A 15,971-nucleotide genomic window follows, 5' to 3' on the forward strand; every position below is an offset into this window, starting at 1 on the left:
GGTGGTGATGGTATTAATGGTGGTGATGATAGTGATGGTGATGGTGATAATGATAGTGATAATATCACTATCATCATTAGATGATATTCTAATGATGGAATTTATTTATTAAGGAGTTGATGTTGGTGATGTTGATGGTGCTAATGATGGTGATGGTAACGAAGGTGGTATTGCTGGTAGAGATGGAAGTGATGATAGTGATGGAGGTGGTGAAGATGGTGGTGCTGGTAGTAGTTGACATGAGGATTGTCATGAAGGTGGTGGTGCTGGTGTTATTAATAAAGGTGATGGTGATGGTGATGGAGGCAGGTGTGATATTAATGGTGGTGGTGATAGTGGTGATGATATAGATGATAAATATGGCAGAAACAGAGGCAGTAGTGATTTTGCTAATAGCAGTTGTGGTGAAGGAGGTGAAGGAATATATTATGGTTTCATCTGCAGTTGGGAAGAGTCAATGTTAGGTGGTAGTAAAAGCTCAGTCTTCAGGATACTTAACACTTGGACTTGAATCCCAGCTCCAACTCTTATTCTCAGCTTGTTCATAACCATGTTAGACATCTCAGTCTTCCTCACTTACTTACTCAGCGTGGTGGAGCCATTGGACTCACCTAAGGTGGCTGGAGAGTAAATGAAGTAAGTATCATAATGAGTTTAGCCCAGGAATGAACTGAATGACTTCTCCAAGATCATGGGTTTACAAACACCTTCCCACACAGCCAATCCTACTGGCTCTAATGTCTTCAGATTTCCATTTATTTCTGGCTCTGTTCAGCTCTGGTGAACTCACCATAACCCATCCATTTGCCCCCTAAATATACTTTCTTGTGCTGAGGGTGAGCTCAGAGGTTTAAATACTTGCCTCAAATGTGCAAAGCCCTGAGTTCAATCCCCAGCCCTTAAGTGAACAAATAAACTCTCTTCTGCCCCAGCATAGTAACATCTATCTGTCACTCTCCCCTTCTTCTGTGTGGCTTCTGGGAACAGAGTGCAGTTTGCCACAGGTTCCTACACTCTGCCCCAAAGGTTGGTGAGGATCAGATGGGTTCCATCCATTATGCTCACCTTTGCCCATTCTTTCTAAAGGCTCTCCATGCCCCTCCATGCCTTGCAAATGTGACCACTTTGCTGCTGTTCTCACACCAAGACTGTTCTCCCAAACCTGTGTCCTCATGCCATGTGAAGACAGGAAAGCCCCCTAAGTCAGACATTTCTGTACCTCCCTCTCCCTATGTCTAATTGTTACAAGTTTCTCTCATCCGGATTCACACTACTACACTGTGTCTGCCTCACAGCAGCTGGTGTCTGGCATGGGCACTCCTCCTGCTTTTGTCTCTGTGCCACCACCCACTTCTACACTGCAAACACATGCCCTAAGCCATGCCAGCTCAGAGCCTCCCTGTGCCCCCCATTCCAGTGTTCTGTGTGCTTTGAGGTCATCAATCTTTGGTCATAATGAGGAGATGGAAACCCAAATCTAGTGTGCCTGGTTTTAACCAGGCTCTGCCATTTACTTGCTGTGTGAAATCAGGTTCGTTAGTTAATGTCTCTGTTAATTGCTTTATGTGTTAAATGGGTCTTATGACAGCACCTACTTCCTAAGGTTTAGGAGAGTAAGTCTGATACACACAAATCCTCAAGGTATAACTGCCCTGGTGCTCCCTAAACATGGTATACAGTTCCCACATAGTGCACAGTGTGCTCAATTACCAAGCTGCATCTGTCTGCCCTAGACTGACTCTTTTGATAGGAGGAGGATGTTCTTCTTGGACCTCTTGCTATCCAGGCTGTGCAGGCCAGTTGCTCTACTGTGGTCCTGACACTTTGGTTACAGCACTGTGATTAACACAGGCTCTGAACTGGCCCACCTAAGGCTCCAGGCCCAACACAGCCCTCTTCAGGGTTGTGGGGGAATGCCTTCAGCATGCTACATTCTATCCTGCCAATATGCATGCCAAGCAGTATCATAGTTTCTGTGGTAGGGATGGCCATGGGAAGCCTCGTTATTCTGAGTCACTCTGATATTCCAGTTAGTCATGACCTCTCCGTAGCTCCAGAGGTAGGACTCCAGGACAGTAACACACCCTCCCTGTTTCTCTGGTTCCTGGTCATTCCTCCTACCCCAATTGTGTGAGCACATACCCAGAGGACTCTGGACCCTGACAATACCATAGGAGACTCAGAACAACTGTGTCTGTCCAGAAAACATCAGGCAGTGGGGCTATCCACTTGGTTGGAAGGAATCTATCTTCTCCCTGTGGATGAGGCATAATGTGAGAGAAGCAGCCACCAGACTACCAAAGGTCCTAAAGCTGCCACTGTGCAGCCTGCACAACTCCCGCCCAAACTGAAGAGCCCCTCAGGCCCTGCACCAAGGCCCTCTTCCCAACCTCTACCATCCATCTCCTTTGCCTGATGGTAGAAGGACAGCTCAGAGCCTGGGCACACAGACTGTAGAACCAGCAAATGTCCACATCCTGATCAGACGTCTGCTCCCTTGCTTGATGCCTTTGTCTTCTCATCTGCAAATTGGAGGTAACAGAAACCTCTATGAGGCCAGGTAGCCATTCTCCTTCAGTTCCTGAAATGTAGGCTGTACCACAAAGATCTCCTGCTCCTTTCCTACACAGGCAACAAGAAAACATCTGTCCTGAGCAGCTCAGCATCTTCACCTTCCCCCAAAGGATGGGGGAACAGGTGTGAACAGAGGCTGTCATAAGTCACCACTGCAGGACTCTGGGATAATTTGTCTCTGAGAGATCTTGACTAATCATTTTTTCTTTCATGAGTTCCTCCAGCATCAGTACTCCTCTGGGATGCAGAGCTCCTTGGGCTTTTGTGTATAAAAGGGAAGAATGAGAAGGGGTGATGCAGTTAGGTGAAGACTACAGAGGAGATGCTGAAACCTTAGCTCTATCTTTGGAGGAAGGGTCTGGGTTTTGAGAATGCACTCAGCTGCATGTACACCAAAGGTGAATGAGGGGAGTGTAGTGGGCTCAGATAGCAAAGTTCTCCATGGACACAGGGCTGGGAGGATGGGGAATGAGATGGAGGTAGGTCTGAGCACATGCTGTGAGCTCCACACCCTCATAGACATCCACAAGTGACCTGCATGCTGGAAAGTCCCAGAACCCAGGAGAGAAGTAGAACCCCATGAGGTGAAAAGGCCTCCTGGAAAATTGGACAGCACAGTGACTTCAATCAGGGAACTTGGATTCTGGGCCTGGGCAGGAGGGCAGATGCTGCCTAGGGCCATTCCTCCACTGCAAGCCCAGCCAGTGGTACACCCACCTGAACCCAGGAAAGTTCTTCAGTACTCCATATAAAACCATAGCCTATGAATCTCTCTTTATAAGCCTGTATTATGTTCAAAGTTGCCTAAAAAAGAGTCTTTTGACACTGACTCTTAACAGTCTATCACATGTCCTCTGACAAGAGACCAGATCAGAAGAGATGACAGGACAAGTCCATCCCTGGACATGGGCCCAGACCACTTGGTGGACAATCAGTGATGTCTTTAGAAAAAGTTGTTCAGAGTCATAGGAATTGTCAAAATGAAGAAGGCCACATGCCTACCCTATGCAAAGCAGGCCTTGCCCAGACTTGGGAGCAGAGTTCCCAAGTCCTTCACACAGTGGAACCAGTGAGCATCTTTGCAGTTTGGCTCTTTCACTCAGAAGCTCAGGGTACCCTTTGGGGATCTCAACCACTTTGCTGCAATAAAGGGCTAGATGATATGCAGCCTCATTTCCTCAAGACTGCAAGATGGACAAGATGGGGGCTGGGGATATAGCTCAGTTGGTAGAGTGTTTGCCTCACATACACAAGGCCATGGGTTCAATCCCCAGCACCAAAAAAAAAAAAAAAAAGATGGACAAGATGGCAGACAGTGACAGTGCCCAATTAAAATCAGAAAACTTCAAAGAAACTCAAAATTGCTTTTTTCTCTTTCCCTTGCATTTTCTTCCAACTGTCCCAGCTCCCTGCAGGCAACCATCCCTTGGCAAGAATGAAAGCATTGGCTAGGCCAAAGCCCTGACCCAATGTAGGTCCCCAGGAAGGAATGCAGGGTTGGAGGGACCTGAACAGCTTTCTAGCAGGGTTCTCAGTTTCTGCACATCTGTGTCTCCAAGCTTCATTCCTGTAGATGGCAATGCTTCTCTGGGAAAGCAGAGGCAGATCGACTTCTCCCTGGAGTCTCCTGGCTTCCTTTCTGTAGATGGCAGTTTGAGGGGTTCAAATGCCAAAAGGCTGCTTTGACCAGGCCGCCGCTTGCATGATTACCTCATGGTGTGGGATAGGGAAGGCTGAGCACATACAGAGGAAGTATCACATCTCCAAGTAGAATAGAGAGTTCCACAATCCTTTTCAAAGTCATCCACAATGACTTGAGGTCTTTCCACAAGGTCCTTAACCATAGCAATTCTGAATACTGCAATCCTGAGTCTAGGTTTTTACATATGGAAACTTGGGGCCAGTCAACATTAAAACAATAGTAAATTAGGCACAGAAAAAGATTAAGAACAATATCTAATCATAAAATAGAACTCTTAAAACAATATACTGTAATAAAACTGTCTTAGATCTGTGTCTCTCTCCCCCTTCCATTTCTTTCCCTCTCTCCTTAAATCTTTTTGTTCTCTATTTGGTCTTCTTCTTCCTGTCACACTGTATCATGATAAAATGCCTATAGGGTGAGGTGAATGACATAGGCTTTGTTACCTAGCATTAGCAACATAATATAATGCTCACTTGAGGGTTCACTTGAACCTTACCAAGTAAGTTTCATTATGTAAAGTTTACTTATTATGCAACAAAGCAAAAACATGTAATCTGATGCCACTTGAATAAACTGTTATACTCCTAAGATATTTCAAATCATTCACAGTCTAGTACTTGATTTATTTTTATGAAATGTCCTACCATTTTTCTTCAAGTCCCCAATGTAGGTTTTGCCAACAGAGGATTCCTATGCATTCCCTAAGTGGGCAATGACTGATAATTAATTTCCTGGTTTTCCATTCCCACATTTTCCCAAAATATAGAAAGGTATGATAAGTAACTATAATCAGTCTCCACACAGGACTCTGAGAATTTGCCTTAAAGAGGTCCTGGATAATTACTTTCTGTTTAATGAATTATGCCTAAATCTGGACTCCCCTGGGATTCAGAACCCCTTAGATCCATGGATGGTTAGAAGACAGAACAAGAGAAGGAATGGCATAGATGTGTGATGAATACAGAGGATGTTACTTCATATGCTTATAAGGAATAAAGGGGAGCAGGATCTTGGGTCAGGGACCTGGACTTACCCTAAGACATCCTGGGTAAGTTATCCAGGTGGAAAATAATCTGGTATCTCTCCAGCCTGAGGGAAATGATTTGCCAGGTTGTATGATGTTCTGCAGGATGATTTTTCAGGTATGATAACTTTCCTCTTTTCCATCTAGCTGTCATTCAAGATTTTGCCACAGTACAGAAATATTTTGCCAAATGTTCATCACTTATATTGCTTTTTATTAAAAATAGTGTTCATTAACACTACTTACTGTGCAATGAATCCTTAAAGATCATAGCATTTTGACATGACAGGCCTGTAAGGTAAGGATCATGCATAACAGTTCTTAACCTTTCTTTATTTTACATTCACCTAAGGAACTTTGAAAAGCTTTGCACAGGCCACTTCTCAGAGATTCCAATTAAATTATTTGATGGGTCTCAGTAATCTTCATTTAATTATAATGTGTGTATTTGCTACTTAGGTGCAGTCTAGCGATTACAGTATTGACATCACTACTTTGGTGTTAACTTAAAATATATGATCTGAACTACAGAACTGGAATGAATGTCTCACTGATAGGTAATTTGCATGTATGTTACATTTACAAACACTGCTCTATATCACTCTTATGTGAAGTCCTGATTGAGGATTTTGGATTTAATGGTTGAAGAAGATAGGAAGCTCAGTGCATTATCAGTTAAAAATATCTGCAGGTGATTTCTTTGGTTTTGTAATCCCTGTACAGGTTCTTGACACAAAGAAGGTCCCACAAACTCAAAAGGTAAGCAAAGGTCTGAGAAACCAGGTACATGATTTTTTCCATGTTTCTTCCCACTATGATGCAAACACATGGTGTCCAAATGTAGAAACTGTTAATGCAGTTGTGTTAAACACCATCTGCAGTTGGTAATCATCCCTGAAGAACTCACTTATATCATCTTAGTGAATGATCTTCTCAGATCTCTTAATGCTCCCCCTCTGCATGTTTTACAGTTTTGAGACATACCTATTTTTTTTGTACTAGGGATTGAATCCAAGGGAGCTCAACCACTGTTCCACATCCCCATCCCATTTTTATATTTTAAATTGACAGGGTCTCACTGAGTTACTTAGTGCCTTTCTAGATTGCAGAGTTTGGCTTTGAACTCAAGATCCCCCTGCCTCAGCCTCCCAAAGTGCTGGGATTACAAGCAAATTGTAGGGCACTCGACCATACTGGCCTTTATGAATCAAGGTTATACAAAAGAAAGGTGTGTGTGTGTGTGTGTGTGTGTGTGTGTGTGTGTGTGTGTTTGAGATTTATTTTAAGGATATATCTCACACAATATTGTGACTTTTAAACCTCAATTGGCAGGGCAGTCCTGCCTACTGGAGTCCTTGGAAAGAGTAGATAGTACAGTCTTGAGATCACAGCATTCTGGAGGCAGAATTCTTCCACTTCAGGAGAGTGAAGTCATTTCTCTTAATACCTTCTACTGATAGTAGCAAGGCTCATCACATTTCAGGGGGCAATCTACTTCACTCAAAGTCTTCTTATTTAAATTTCAGTATATTATAAAATACCTTCAAACCATCATTTATAAGTGGTATTTTATAAAAGCCTGATAACAGAATCTAGCCATCTTGACACATAAATTAATCATCACATGTGATATGGACATCTTAGGAGAAATAAGAGCTTGAAAAAAATGCAACATTTCATCTCCTTTCCCAATAGTTTATACACGCTCATCATTTTATTTTATCTCACATCAATATCCCTGAATTTATGTGGATTAATATATAAATATGTTAAGTTATTAATATGACTGAAAAGTGTAGCACTTCTGACACACCCTTTTATTTTTCATAAATACAATGTTGCATCTGTGAAGTTGGTAATGGAGTATTGAAATTTAGTGCTGTTTGGTGAAGTCTAGTGAGTTTGTAATCTGGGAGAATTTTAGAATGGTGGTTATTTTACTTACTTGGAGTCTTTTGCCATTAAAGTTGAAGGAATATGTCTCATCCTGATAGCCAACAAATACTAATGAAGCATTGGCCACATCAGGCATCATGCCAGGTTCTTCCCTGCTGCAGGCATGATGCAGATATGGCTTTTCCTGGGTGGAGTTCACAACTTGGTTCAAAGTCAACTATAAATCTGTGATTAGGACATTCACTGCAATGGGATGAGAACAGGATGCTGTGCAAACAGCAATACAACTCACTTAGGGTGGGAACACAAGGCAGGTTTAGTTTCACAAGTGCCATCTTATGCCCCTGAATGATAAAGCAGAATAAGTCAACTAGAAGAGGAAGCAGAGAGGAGAATATGATAGGTTAGAGGAACACTAAGCATGAAATTTTAGAGGCAACACATTATGATTTTTAGTCCAGCAATGCTGGAGAATGGAAGGCTTGTATGACTCAGAGGTCAGATGAGACTGTGGAGGGAGATACTGCTGAAGTAATAAAGTACCACTTGTACCCTTCAAAGGAACTTCAGCTTTATCTTAAGAGCAAAGATAATATCCTAAAGCATGAATCAGAAGAGATGTTCCAATTTCCATCTCAGAATGACACAGTGTGAATGAAGCATATTGAAGGAGAAGGGTATTTAAGGGATGGGCAATAGGGACATGAATTGAGTCTCACTACTTAAATAATTCATTTGATATAACATGTCATCAAGGTCTACAAATGCGGTTTTGTGCTAATGGAGGAAATAGCAAAGGAATGAAATGTAGAATATGTGGAATTTGATAGATACAATTGGAGTTGATGGTGGCAGAGAAGAATTCTAGAAAAAAATGCTCAGAGATTTCTGATCAGATCCTTCATTTTTTACAGGAACATGAGAGACTAGAAGAGGAAGAGAGTAGTATATATGCAACACAACATGTTGAGTTTCATTAGGGACCTGGTGAGCTTAAGACACCTCTTATACATCCAAGGGAAGAAGATCATTAGGCAATGACATACAGAATTCTGTAGGTGAGTCATCTCTGCCTGAGTTTAAATGATAATCTAAGTATTTGTCATAGATAAAACTTTCTTGGGGTAATACACAGAATCATAAGAGTATAGGGTTTACAAATATATTTGAGAAACATCACCCTATAAGATATTATATAGCAGAAAACAACTATAATTTATTAGGATGACTCCTTTTGTGATAGAAATAAACAGATAAGTATTTAGGAAAGAATGAAGTACTCAAATTTGTTTAAAAGAAGATGATAAAAAAGTATCACAGAAAAAAAAATCAATGATCATAGAGATTAAAGACACTTGTAATATTATACTTATTGTGATAATGGTGAGAGCAACTATTACAGAACATGTAAAGACTGTGTATCAGAGAAAACAATCATTGTCACATGGATTTATAAAGAACCTTATTATTTCTCTTAAAGGTATTGGAGACAGAGAATAATGGGAAAAACCCAACTCTCATCTCAGATTTCCTCCTCCTGGGCCTGACCATCCAGTCAGAACAGCAAAACCTGTTCTATGCCTTATTCCTGACCATGTAAGTTGCTACATGATGACAGGACCTCTTCATCATCATCCTTGTTCACCGGGACTCCTATCTCCACACACCCATGTATTTGTTTCTCAACATCTTTGTCTTTCTCTGACCTCTGCTTTTCCTGTGTTACAATGCCCATATTGCTACAAGAACATGCAGAGTCAAGTTGCATCCATCCCCTATTCAGGCTGCCTGACCCAAATTTACTTCTTTCTATATTTTGGAGACCTTGGGAACTTCATCCTCTTGGCAAGATCTATGGTCACTATGTGCCCATCTGCTTTCCCCTACATTCATGATCCCCAAGCTCTGTTCCTCCCTGGTGGTGCTGTCCTGGATGCTGACCATGTTCTCTTCCTTGTTGCACACACTGCTGATTTCCAGACTGTCCTTCTGTGCAGACAATGAGATCCCACACTTTTTCTGTGAAATATTCACCCTGCTGAAGCTGATCTGCTCTGACCCTCATGTTAATGTGTTAGTGATATTTAATATAGGAGGACTGTTGTCATCCCATTCTTACTCATTCTTATATCCTATGCAAGGATTGCGTCCTCCATTATCAAGGTCACCTCTGCTTCAGGTATCTGTAAGGCCTTCTCCACCTGTGGGTCCCACCTCTCTGTGGTGTTTCTCTTTTATGGGATAGTCACTGGTCTCTACTTATGTTCTTCAGCTAACAATTCAACTTTGAAAGATACTGTCATGGCTCTGATGTACACAGTGGTGGCTCCCATGTGGAACCCCTTCATCTACAGCCTGAGAAACAGAGAAATGGCAGGAACCTTAGGAAGTGCCCTTTGTAGGAAGAAAATTCCCTTGTGTGAGAAGGGTTATTAACATAATTTTACATTAATATTATTAGTGATATTTATATTGCAATATTTGCCCAGACTTTCCCCTCACCATGGGAACTTTGGTTGGAGTAGCATACTACATAATTGTTCAGTAGGCAAAATAAAGGAGGTTTGGATGAGTAGTGAATTAGGGAAGTGGTCTTGGGGACCTGGCTCTGTCCTCCTCTTTTTCTTTCCCAGGTAATTCTGGAAAAGTCTTTACAAAAGCTATATTTTATGTGCTTTCTAGTTCTTACATTCTTAAGTTATTCATAGGACTTTCAATTTTTTTCTCAAATCTGCTTTGACTAAGGTATCATTTAAAATAATGCTCCACAATCTTAGATTGATACTCAATAACTTCCCAATATTTCAATCTCCCAGCTACCCTCTACAGCCTCCTACATATTATTCCTACACAAATTCTGTCATCATTCTACCGCCTAACATTCCTACACCCCTTATTATTTTTATGACTACATTGTCTTTTATTCCCTGTCCTGTGAAAAATTTTCTAATTCCTTGTGCAATCCTGTCTTCGAATGATTTTGTGTTACCAAGTAGTTAATCCATGATCCTTAGAATTTATTGACCCAGGATGGGGCAAAAAGGTAGAGGCTGTGGGAAAATTTTAGTTTTTAAGGTTGCCTTGCTTTTGTTTGTTATTTTGACTTTGAAGAAGGTTCGTGTATGTTTTATGGTACCTCCATGACAATTTTATGGAAGTAGAGATGACATTATGACTTACTTGCAGACTAAAATTTATCAAGTTCACCAACTTTCCATGTCACCCAGTGGGTCAGTTGTTAAGGTTGTGCAAGATCAGAGACTGAAAATTCTTTTCATTTTCTCTCACTTCCAAATAAAGGTTAGCAACCATCCTTTTGTAAAATTGTAGCACCCTCATGGCATGGACTGTTTCTTGCCTTGGTTCACTCATTTCCCTCTAAGTGATGATATTCAAAACCATTCCTTTCATAGGGTCTCCTGACCTCACTACTTTATCTGAAGGCCACATCTTTGTCCAGAATTCTCAGCTTTAATTCTATGTTTATTTGCATTTATTTATTTAATTTGTTCTTTTTAAGTATATTTGACAGTAGAGTGTATTTTGACATATTATACATACATAAAGTATATCTTATTCTAATTAGAATCCCATTCTTGTGGTTGTACATGACATAGAGTTTCATTGGTGGTGTATTCATATATGAACATAGGAAAATTATGTCCAATTCCTTCTTCTGTGTTCCTCTTTCTATTCCCCCTCCCTTCCCTTCATTCCACTTTGTCTAATACACTGAACTTCTATTCTTCCCTGCCCCTTGTTTTGTGTTAGCATCCACATATCAGAGAGAACATTCAATTTCTTAGTTTTCAGGATTTGCTTATTTCACTTAGCATGATAATCTCCAGATACATTATTTTACTGGCAAACGTCTTATTCTTTTATGGTTGAATAATATATTGTTCTGTATGTATACCACATTTTCTTTATCTATTTATCTTTTTAAGGGCACCAACTTTCTTTTCATTTGCCCAGTGGGCATTTTCACTTGAGGATCTGTGGACAGTTCAATCTCAGTATGAAGGATCTAGAACTCTAGGTTCCCTTCAAGTTTTTCTTTATCCATTATCTCATATCTAAAATTACAATGCAACCTCCCACTTAGTTACCTGTGCAAATGTATACTCATAAAAGTATATTATGAGTCCTACATCGTTTGCATTATTCTTTTTCCATTATATATTATGCTAAAGTATTTTGTTATTTTCCATGTGGTCATTAAGGTAATACCAGTTCTTATCATAGATAAATTCTGAGAGCTCAGTGACATGGTACCACAGAATTATCAGTGACAAGACAGATGATTAATAATTATATCACTTTATAAAATAAAATGTAATTAAAAGGTCATGCTAAATAGGATGGCTAAATAGGACTGAAATGAGATGCAGGAACTGAAGGAAGGAAATCAACTTCTGGTGAGAGATATCAAAAAACAACACAGAATAAGAAAGCAAAAATGACCCCATAAGTCATGTCTCTTAACATTTTAAAAGTTTGTGTTCATTTTAAACTTAAATAAAAACATAAATATTATACATATAAACAGGATACCAAATAATGTTTTGATACATGTGCACCTTGTATAATGCTTAATCAGGTAAAACACATCATCTCCACAAACACCTATCATTACTTGTGATTAAAAGTTTCAAACTACTTTCTGCTATCTTCTTGAAATGTACTGTACATTATTATAATCTATTACCCCAAGATGTAATAGAACATTACAAATTCTTGCTCCTGTGTAACTGTGACTTAGTGCTCACAGATCAACCCCACCTCCTCCTTCCTGCATCCCTGTATCTTCCCAGCCTCTGGTCCATTATACTCTCAACTTCTATGAAATCAACCTCTTTAGATTCAACATAAGAGTGAGACTTTGTGACTCTCTCTCTGTTCCTGGCTATTTTACTTACCATAACAATCTCCTCTTTCATCTGTGTTGTCACAAAATACAGGATCTTATTCTTTTATGTGCAAATTGTATTTACTTCTATATCTGTACCCCATTTTCTTCCTTTATTCACCAGTTGAATTCCATTCCTTGGCTATTATGAATAATGCTCAAATGAACATGGGGATGAGGATTTGTATTCAACATATTGAATTTATTTCCTGTGGAAGTTTACCCAGTAGTGGGATTTCTGTATTACATGGTCATTCTAATTTTAATGTTCTGAAGAACCTCCATACTGTTTTCCATATGGCTGAACTAAATTACATTCCCACCAACTGTATGCAAATGTTTCCCTTTCTCCACATCTTTGTCAGCACTTGTTATCTTTCACCTTTTTGATGGTAACTATTTTTGCTGGGATAAGGTGATAAAATTTTTATGTTGTTATTGGTGCAGTATAGTCTTAGATAACTGTGGGGTTCATTTTGACATAATCATGAATGCATATAACATAATTCACTCCATTTCAATAACTTATTGTGGTATTGATTTTCAACCCTGTGGTACTTATTGAGTATTTTGTGTTGTTAATTTTTCTTCTCTTGAGAAATGTTTGTTTATGATTCTTGCCTATTTTTCAAATCCAGTTATTGGTTTGTTTGGTGGTGTGTCTTGGAGTTGATTATATATTGTGTGCATTAACATGTTGTCAGATACATATTTTGAGTATATATTCTCTTATTCTTTGAGTTCTCTTCACTCTGTTGATTGTTTCCTTTACTGTGTGATATTTTTAGTTTGATGTTTGTCTATTTTTGCCTTTTTCCTCTATGCTTGTGTGGCTTTGTGTTAAAAATCCTCGTCAATTCCAATGTTCTGACTTGCCCTATGATTTCTTCTAGTAATTTCATATTTTCAGGTCTTGTACTTATTTCATTAATTTCTTTTGAGTGGATTATTGTAACTGAGGAGAGATAGAGATCTAGTTTTATTCTTCTGCATGTGGACATTCAACTTCCCCTGCATCATTCATAAAAATTCCAACCCGTTCTGAGATTTGCTTTATTAACACTTTTGTCAAAATTTAGTTAGCTGAAAATACATGAATTTACTTCCAGGCTCTATTCTGTTCCAATGGTCTGTGCCTCTTTTTGTGCCAAGGCCATGCAGTTTTGATTACTCCAGCTCCCTAGTATGATTTGAAGTCAGGTAGTGCAGAACTTAATGATTTGTTGTTTTACTCAAGATGACTTTGACTATTTAGATTTTTTCGTATTTCATATAAAATTTAGAATTGAATTTTCAAGTTATGTGCATAATGTCATGGGTATTTTAGTAGGGAGTGAAAATAGGTGTTGGTATTTTGACAGGGACTACACTGAATCTATGTACTACCTTGGGTAATGTGGATGTTTTAACAATGTCAATTATTGTACAATGTGAACATGGGATGCCATTGTATGTTTTTGTATCCTCTTCAATTTCTTTCAACAATGCTTTAAATTTTTCAGAGCAAAGATCTTTTATTTCTGGTTACATTTGTTTATAGGTATTTTCTTTAAAATTTTATCTACTATAGAAGGGATTTTTTTCTTAATTTCTAATTTATACAATTGAGCTTTGGTATATATCAATTTTTGTATGTTGACTTGGTGTTGTCTGTGTAAATTCATTTATTATTTATTTATTTACTAATTTTAATAGGTGGAGTTTGCGGGTTTTCTAGATACAAGATCATGTCATATGCTAAAGGTGACAATTTGACTTATAAGTTTTCAATGTGGATGCTTTTTATTTTTTTTCTTTCATCTGATTTATCTTGCTAGTGTTTCAAGCAGTATATTGAATAAAATTGCAAATGTGGAAATTCTTGTCTTGTTCCAAATCTTAGAGCAAAAACCTTCAGTTTCTCCTTACTTAGTATAATATTAGTTGTTGACTTATTGCAAATGGCCTTTATTAAGTTGAGATGCATTCCTTCTATGTAGGATTTCTTCAATATTTTTATTGTAAAGATGTTAGATGCTGTCAAGTGAATTTTTGGCATTTTTTTGCCTTTAATTCTGTTGATGGAGTATGTTTTAGTCAGTTTTTCACTGCTGTAATCAAAAGACTTAACAAGAACAATTTTGGAGGAGGAAAAGTTTATTTGGCACTCACAGTTTTAGAACTGGTTGTCCACAGATGACTGACTACATTGCTCAGTGCAAAGTGAGGCATAACATCATGGTAGGAGTGTGTGGTGGAGGAAAGCAACTGGGACATGGAACCAGAAAAGACACACACACACACACACACACACTAAGACCACAGTGTATATATCCCTAAAAGAATGCCCTCAAAGATCCACATCCTCCAGCTATGCCCTACCTGCCTACAGTTATTACCCAGTAAATCCCTGTCAGGAGAATACTACATTGACTAGGTTAAAGCTTTTATAAAGCAATCACTTCATCTCTAAACTTTCTTGCATTGTCCCACACATGAACTTTTGAAGGACACCACACATCTATATCATAACGTAGTGTATCACATTTATTTATTTGTGTATATTGAACCATTCTTTAACCTCTGGGATATATCCCTCTTGATCCATGGTGATAATTTTCATAGTGTGCTTTTGGATTTCACCTTCTAATATTTAGTTGTGGAGTTTTGCATCTATGTTCATCTATAATATTAACCTGAGTATTTCTTTCTTTTCCTTTTCTTTCTTTTTTCTTCGCTCTCTTATTTTTAATTTTTTTTCCAGTTTGGGGGTCAAGGTAATGCTGGTCTCATAATGTTTGGAAGAATTCTTCCCTCTTCATTTCTGGAAATAACATAAGGCATTGTTAAATGTTTTGTGCAACTTGACAATGAAGTCAGGGGGCCTTTTCTTTGATGGAAGAGTTTTGATTACAGATTCAAATTTGCTGTTTGTTTTTGGTCTCTTCTGGTTTTTTATTTCATCATGATTCAATAATACTAAGGTGTATGTGTTTTAATAATTTTCACTTTTGTTTTTTAGTTCATCAAAGTTATGTCTTCTCCTTTTTTTCTTTTTTATCTTTTCTTTTTGGTACTGGAGATTGAACCCAGGGGCACTCAATCACTGGGTCACATCCCCAGCCCTTTAAAAATTTTTATTTAGATACAGACTGTTTCTAAGTTTCTTAGGACCTCACTAAGTTGTGGAGGTTGGCTTTGAACTGTGAATACTCCTGCCTTAGCCTCCCCAGCCTCTGGGATTATGTGTGCACCACCACACCTGGCTAAGTGTGTCTCATTTTAATAGCTTTTGAAGATGAATTTTGATATAATAAAACCAATACATTTAATCATCTACAATTTAGAACACCTGACTGTATGCATAAGACTCTGTGTTTGGAGGGTTTTTGCCCCTCCTGTAGGTCCACACCCGGCCTTCACACACACAGAGCCCATCTTGGCCCCGGCCAGTGCGGGCTCTCTGGAGGTTAGCCTGGGCACTCGCTCAAGGTTTTTGTATCTTCTCTCCTGCCCGTCTCTCCTGGCCTGCCATCTCAGGCCTTTGTGATGCTTTTGCTCCCTGTTACCGCCACAACCCACTCACTCAGTCCAAGGCGGGGAACTAGCTGCAGATGTGTTGGGGGTGTCCATCTTCTATGCTGGTCTGAAAGAGGAAGAAGAAGCAAGGCGTGCCCCATATCCATGCAGCAGCCACAGCACAGACCTGCCAAGGCGCCCGTGCCGCCGCCCTCGCCGCAGCCCTTTCTGGAGCCCAGAAGACCTACATACATGTACAGGCAATGGGCTTGAGAGCCGTACCTTCCTGCGCTGCAGCCGCCGCTGCCACTGCCTCAGCCACTGCTGCAGGAGCTGAACAGTGACACCTCCGCCCCGCCCCCCGC

The 15,971-nt window shown here is 39.6% G+C and overlaps 1 pseudogene; it reads left to right on the forward strand.

Annotated features, from left to right (window-relative positions):
* Nucleotides 1–1,984: 1,984 nt before the first annotated feature.
* LOC124979385 (olfactory receptor-like protein DTMT) lies at nucleotides 1,985–15,950 on the forward strand (annotated as a pseudogene).
* The last annotated feature ends 21 nt before the right edge of the window (nucleotides 15,951–15,971 follow it).

Source organism: Sciurus carolinensis, chromosome 3, assembly GCF_902686445.1.
Source record: "Sciurus carolinensis chromosome 3, mSciCar1.2, whole genome shotgun sequence".
Lineage (NCBI taxonomy): Eukaryota > Metazoa > Chordata > Mammalia > Rodentia > Sciuridae > Sciurus > Sciurus carolinensis.